Genomic DNA, 7,441 nt, shown 5'->3' on the forward strand with positions numbered 1-7,441 from the left:
AGAAATTCTACCATTAACCCGCTGGTAGCAATATGTAGAATTATCTTTAAAAACAGATACAGGGGAAGGGGACCAGAGAGATAGTACAGGGGATAGGCTACTAACTGGATAGGACCCCAGTTGAACCCCTGGCACCACATATAGTCCCCTAAACACTGCCAGGATTAATCCCCGGAGCACCACTGGGTGTGGCCTAAACTCCCACAAAGGAAATGGCAAAAGTAGATATAAATCAATCCATTATAAATAGAACCCCAGCCCCCCCCTCTTTTTTTAAGTTATAGGGCATTGTATTATGATAATTCAGAAGGAATAATTATGGTTATTAGTATCACCAAAAAATATATATATATCTAAGGAATTTAACCCAGACCTCTACTGATCTCCTTCGCTTTAGCCTGGTCCTCAGAACCCGAGAGAGGATACCTTGAAGTTGATCAAAATAGCACAGATTTCTGACTGTTGGTGTCACCCATCATTGTCCATCCTTCACTCCCTTCCTCCCTCCCTCCCTTCCTCTCTTTCAGCCTTTGTTCCTTCCACCACACCACGCGGTGCTCAGGCCTGGTTCTGCACCCAGGGATCAATCCTGTTGGGTTCGGGCAGACCATATGAGGTGCCAGGGATTGAACCCAGGGCAGCCTCGTGCAAGGCTAGTGCCCTATCTGCTCTACTATCGCTCTGGTTCTTCCCTCCCTCCCTCCCTCCCTCCCTCCCTCCCTCCCTTCCTCCCTTCCTTCCTTTCTTCCTTACTCCTTCCTTCCTTTAACTTAGTGGTACCTGGAATCACACCCAGGGCTTCACACATGCAAGACATGTGCTTCACCACTGTATCCTCTGCCCTGCATGTTTATTTTCATTAACAGTCTGTAAAATATGTGTCTCACACACCTTTTTGAGAAGGGTTGCTTTCTTCTTCTCTGAATGGAGACAGTCCCTGGATAGAAAGCGGTTTACCTTCTTCTAATCAACTCTAAGGTTAACAGTTTCCCTCCAGGTACATAAAGTTAATTTTGCCTGCATCAGTCCTGAGAAAGGAACTGGGCTTGTGGTAGGGCATAGGAGAGTCAGGTAGAGAGATCTTAGAAGGCCAGGATGAAGGGCCAGTCTGAGGAACACCTGGCAACATCACATTACTGACTCACGTCTGTTTTGACGTTACTTATTTCCTAACAGAATTAAGTAAGAAAAACTCCCAGATAGGGCTAGAACATAAGAGCATATAGCTAGCTCCTTACTTCCCTCCTTTTGAAAGTACTGTAATTGTTGCCATTTATTTTATTGTGAATGCATGTAATTTGTTTTGACATTTGACGATGGTGCTTTGTTTTAATACGATTAATCAGAATTGAAAATTTTCAATCTTATTTGAGTCCAGGACTGGAGATAGCATTTTCTTCACTTTAAGTTGGTAATGACTGATGATAGAGGCACCTGCCTTGCACACAGCTGACCCAGATTTGATCCCCAGCACCCCAAATGGTCCTCAGAGCCCACTAGGAATGATCACTGAGCCAAAAACCAAGAGTAAACCCTGAGCACAGCTGGGTGTGGCACTAAAACAAAAACTAGTCTCTGATTCATAGCCAGATAGCTCAGGACTAGAGTGCATGCTTTGCATGTGGGAGTCCTTGGTTCAAATTCCTGCCACTGTACATGGTCCCCAAGCACCACAGGAGTGACCTGAGCACTCTGGTGCTCACGACAAGACAATACAAAAAATCTGATTCAGGGCCAGGGATATAGTTCAGTAATAGTTCACTTTTCCTTACATGTGTGAAGCCCAAGGTCCAGTCCCCAGAGCCACAAATGAAAAGAAAAAGAAAATTTGATCTGTTGGCAGACAGATCGTAGTTGATCAAATAATGCATTTTGTTCCTTTATAATCCTTTCTGTTAATGCTTACCTGTCAGCATTAGAGAATTATGAGGTCCAGTTAACTTAGACCTCATTCTTTTTTCCCTTTTATTTAGTAAGACTTGCTTTTATTGCCATGCAGTCCAACAAACATGAGTAATTGCCACATCAATTCTTTTATTCAGTGACAGCGTAAACACTCACACATTCTGAAATAAAAGAGTTGGTATTTAGAAGCAGGTCTCTTCGTTTTTGTTGTTTTGGGGCCACACATGCTCAGAAGTTACTCCTGGCTCTGCACTTAGGAATCACTCCTAATGGGGTTATGGGGGACCATATAAGATACCAGGAATACAACCCAGATCAACCATGTGCAAAGCAAGCACCCTACCCGCTCCGGCCCTGGTAGCAGTTTAAGGCTGTTCCATTGCAGAAAAGTCCGGGGAAATGCAAATCCCACTCCTTATCGTAACTTTAATTCTCTTGTTACTTTGGTCTCTAAGTACATCCTGCACAGTGCTACATTAATTAGGGTTGCATTCAAAAGCATTCATTTCATTTCCCAAGTCTGTTAACCCAGCGATGCTCAGGGGTTACTCCTGACTCTGCACTCAGGAATTACTCCTAGCAGTGGTCAGGGGATCATAGAGGATGCCAGGGATTGAACACAAGTCGGCCACATACAAGGCAAGCTCCCTGCCCGCTGTGCTGTCTCTCCAGCCCCTGTCATCTTCCGATTTTTCTGTGATTTTGAAATACTACAATTCTGTGATATTCGTTTTCTACTTCTAGTACTTCTACTTCTACTTCCTAGCTGGTATCCTCAGTGTTAACTTCTTGGTTACACAATCCTCATTCTTCCCCCCCTCCCCAATTTTTTTTGGTTTTATTTTTGGGCCATACCCAGTGGAGCACTCAGGGCTTCCTTCTAGCTTTGCCATCGGCAATTACTGCTGGTGATGCTGGAGATGGAACTGGGTTGGCCTCATGCAAAGCAAGCACCCTACCTACTATATTATCTCTCTCTAGTCTCCCAAACCATTTTCTTAACTGCTGTTGAGTATCTATACTTGCATGTTAGCTCTCTTCTATAGCCTGAACTCACGCCAAAGTGGCCTTCGCATAGCTTATTGACATTCGTAATAGGGCTTGTGATTGTTTCATTATGTACGAGGCATATCCAGTATTTAACGAGCTTTTTGGCATCTGGAATATTTTCAGTCACAGCATTTAGTATGGTTAGTACTTCTTTTGAGTCCCCCTCACTCATCAGGTTGAGGGACTCAGAATGTCTTGTTTGCTTTTCCAGTAGTCTTTGTTCATCTTCTGCCATTGTAATCTAAAAGGAGCTATTTTTACATTCTGTCCTATACGTTCAGACTGATTACTGAGCCAGTAGGCCTTTTCAGCATTCTTCTTTTGCCACCTTTCTATTCATTTAGGTGATATTTTCTCTCTTCTGGGCTTTCTTTGAGCAAAAACAACCTATCATCAAGAGTTGCTTTTGCAGTAGTATGTCTACTCTGGTTAGTGGTGTTTTTGTTTTCATTTGTTTTGGTCTTAAGGATACACACAGTTGTGCTTAAGGCTTACTCCTGGCTCTGTGTTCAGGAATGACTCTTGGTGGGCCTCATGGGACCATATGCAGTGCCAAATACTCGATCTGGGTTGTCTGTGTGCAAGGCAAGTGCCTTACTTGCTGTACTATTGCTGCAGCCCCCTAGATCATTCTGTATCTTTTCCTTGCGCTCTGACTGCCTTCAGTCAATACGTTACATATATGTCACTATAAATTGCATGAATTTTTTTCTTTGCTTAGATCTGCATAGTATTCCATTTTATATATATATACATGTATATATCACAACTTCTTGATCCATTCATCCATAGTTGGACATTTGGGTTGTTTCTATATCTTGACTATTATACTAAGTGCTATAATGAACATGGGTTACATATATCCTTTCAAATTAGTTTATTTGTGTTTTGGGGATAGATGCAAAGAAGTAGTATTGGTAGGTTGTATGGAGGTTCTGTTCCTGTAATTTTGAGAGATCTTTTGAGAGATCTTCATATTTTCCTCTTGAAGAGGTTTTTCGAAAAGAAGTAATCTTAGATTGAACATTTTGGCCTCAATAAGATTCAAAGACAAGTTTCTTATTGGCATGTTAACATCTTGCTTTGTTTTTTTGTTTAGTTTTGTTTCTATAGTTGTTCCTATAGCTGGTTTTTTGTTTTGTTTTGTTTTTTATGATTTTTTAAGGTGAAATGCTTGGTTTAAAGTTATATATTGAGGGGCTGGAACAATGGCACAGTGGGTAGGGCGTTTGCCTTGCACACGGCTGACCTGGGTTTTATTCCCAGCATCTCATATGGTCCCCTATGCATTGCCAGGCATGACCCAAAAATAAATAAATAAATAAAGTTAGATATTGATTTTTGGGATCATCTTTAATTGGTAATGGTAGAGTTTGATTATTATCCTCAAAATTCTGTGTATCAGTAGTTTTGGTTGAACTGCACTTATATCCTTAAAAGGTTTTATAGTAATTTTTTTTGCTTTTTGGGTCACACCTGGCAATGCTCAGGGGTTACTCCTGGATCTGCACTCGAGTTAATCCTGGCGGTGCTCAGGAGACCATATGGGATACTGGGAATCGAACCCGGGTCGGCCGCGTGCAAGGCAAACACCCTACCCGCTGTGCTCTCTCTCCAGCCCCAAGGTTTTAAAGTAATTTTAAAATTTTTTTCCACTGCTATATTTTTGCTTCCTGTAGATCTGAAATTTTCTTCATTCGCCTTTTATTTTTACTTTTTTATTGAATCACTGTGGGATAGAGTATTACAAAGCTGTTCATGATTGGATTTCAGTCATACAATATTCCAACTCCCATCCCTTCACCAGGGTACATTTCCCAGTGCCAGTACCCTTAGCTTCCCTCCCATCTCCCCCTACCCCTACCCCCTGCCTGCCTCTGTGACTGGAGCTTTCCTCCTCTCTCTCTCTCTCTCTCTCTCTCTCTCTCTCTCTCTCTCTCTCTCTCCCCCCCCACACACACACACACCTCCTACCCTTTTTGGGCATTGTGGTTTGCAATATTGATAAGGTATTGCAAAATTGATACTGAAAGCATAACAAGAATATCCCTTACCTACTTTTAATCCTCATTCATTAGCCATTTTGTTTTAAGTTTCAAATTTGTCTTTTTGTGGATCTGGTCCTTGGATATTATCACTCTAGTCTTGCCTCAACAATATCTGATTTTTAAGAGATGTTTCTTGATTTAGAGTCCCAGAGTCCCAATATTTTAATGCCAGTTTCCAGATGACACTTAAACTGAGAATCTCTGAGGCCTGCACTTGTCTCCCCATTTCTGTTCACCTGACTCCAGACTTCCTTCTTAAAACATGTTTCCAGGACCAGAGAGGTAGCTCAGGAACTGGAAGAGTGCTTTGAATGCTGTGCCCTAGGATTGGCTCCCTGAGGGCAGAGCCAGGAGTAACCCCTGAGGACCATCAGGTGTGACTCTAAAACAACAACAAAAGCTGTTAATTGGAATGTCAGGGCTTAAGAGGAATGCCTCTAGAAAAGGAGCTTTTTGTTGTTCTCTTGAACTTTAGGTATTTATTCATTGTTGTGTGTGACTTGACACTTTGTTATATCATCAACTTCAGGTTCTGTTTAGACTGAAATCTGAGCATGGTGTGAGATCTTGCTCTCTGAAAAGATGAGGCACTGAGGAAAGCTTCCTTTCTTCCTCCTTCCTTCCTCCCTCCCTCCCTTGCTTCCTTCCTCACTTCCTTCCTATCCTGATCACTTAAGCTACTCTTTTGAATAGTGACTGTTGGTTATAGTAGAACACTAATTACCCAGCATATCTTGGCAACAGCTCTACCCTCAACAAAAGATACAGGGGGTTTCCTGTATAAAGGACCATATTGTTCCTCCCAGTACAGTGAAGATGGGGCTGCAGAAGCGAACCAGCAAGTATTTAACTCAGTCCAGGCATATCTAGAACAATGCCCTCAACTTCTGTGCTGGGCCACAGTTATTAGAAAACACAGTGATCTGGGGGCTGGAGCAATAGCACAGCGGGTAGGGCATTTGCCTTGCCCGCGGCCGACCCGGGTTCAATTCCCAGCGTCCCATATGGTCCCCTGAGCACCGCCAGGGGTGATCCCTGAGTGCAGAGCCAGGAGTAACCCCTGGGCATCGCCGGGTGTGACCCAAAAAGAAAAAAAAAACCACAGTGATCTGCTGCTTTGCTTAAAACGGCTAGTCTAGCACTGGAGAGATAGTACAGGGTAGGTTGCTTGCATGCATCGACCTAGGTTCAGTCGCAGCACCAAATGTGGTCCACAGACCCCACCAGGAATGATCTCTGAGTGCAAAGCCAGGAATAAGCTCTGAGCATTGCCAAGTGTGACCCAAAAATGAAAAAAGCTTACTGCCATGGACTAAAATGCAGAAAAAGTGCCAGTCCACCTGTGTAAAAGAGGTTTAGAGCGCTGGTCTAGAGGATTGTCTCCGAGATTATTTCCAAACGCCCTGTGGACATGGTGTCCCCTCTCAGTTCCCACATGTCCCACAGAGAAATCCTGTGAGATTGAGAAAGAAACCAGTAACCACCGAGACTTGGAGTGTTCCTTCCTGTGAGATAATCCTCTCATGCTCATCCATAGCATTCTGCCATGCTTAATCACCTCTGATACCTCACCTTTGATTCATCTGCTCTGCCAGGGTCTTCAATATTTTATACCCACCTAACAACCCCTCTTTGGGACTGGTGGTAGAAAATCACAGTGCCAAACCCAAATCCAGTTTCCTCCACTTACTTGAATTATGACGGAATTTTAAGGTCATTGGGTTAAGTGGCAATATCTGGTCGTCTACAACAGCGGCTGGCAGAAGAGACCCCCCTTTGCTCCTGGTATGTTTGGTTTTGGCTCCATAATTCATGCAAAGGTGCTCGTGCATGCAGGGCTTCTACTTCAGCCCATTGAGCTGTCTCCCCAACCTAGGGGAGCTTTCTCCGGCAACTTGCCATCTGTTATCTTGCTCCACTTCTGTTGCTCATTTAGCAAGTAGTTGATAAGTATTTATTGTTTGCTTTAGTATAAAAGGGCAGAGCATGCTCAATAAAGATCTGGAACAGTGAGAGTAAGAGATAGCAACAAAGTTGAACAGGATCCTAACACAATCACTCTTGGTATGTTAGTGTTTCCTTTCAGCCTCTGTCTAGAGAGAGGGTGTGTGGATTTAACAATTAGTCATACACATGATGTATATCCATTTTTACGTTTCACTTTTTTTCATTTAGCATTCCTTAGTATAATGCAGTGTATTTATCCACATTCTTCCCTATTGAAATTGTTTTTTAGGTTTAAAATTAGCCCTTTTTTAAGTCTGATGCTTAAAGATTCCCAGAGAATATTCCTCTGAGTAACTAGAGCAGGGGTGGGAAACTTCCTGCAAAAGGCTCTATATAAGACTGGCAGGAGGGGGCTAGAGAGAGAGCACAGGGTAGGGTGTTTGCCTTGCACACAGCTGACTTGGTTCGATCCCCAGCATCCCATATGGTCC

This window comes from Sorex fumeus, unplaced genomic scaffold, assembly GCF_029834395.1.
Source record: "Sorex fumeus unplaced genomic scaffold, SorFum_2.1 ptg000063l, whole genome shotgun sequence".
NCBI classification, from domain to species: Eukaryota; Metazoa; Chordata; class Mammalia; order Eulipotyphla; family Soricidae; genus Sorex; species Sorex fumeus.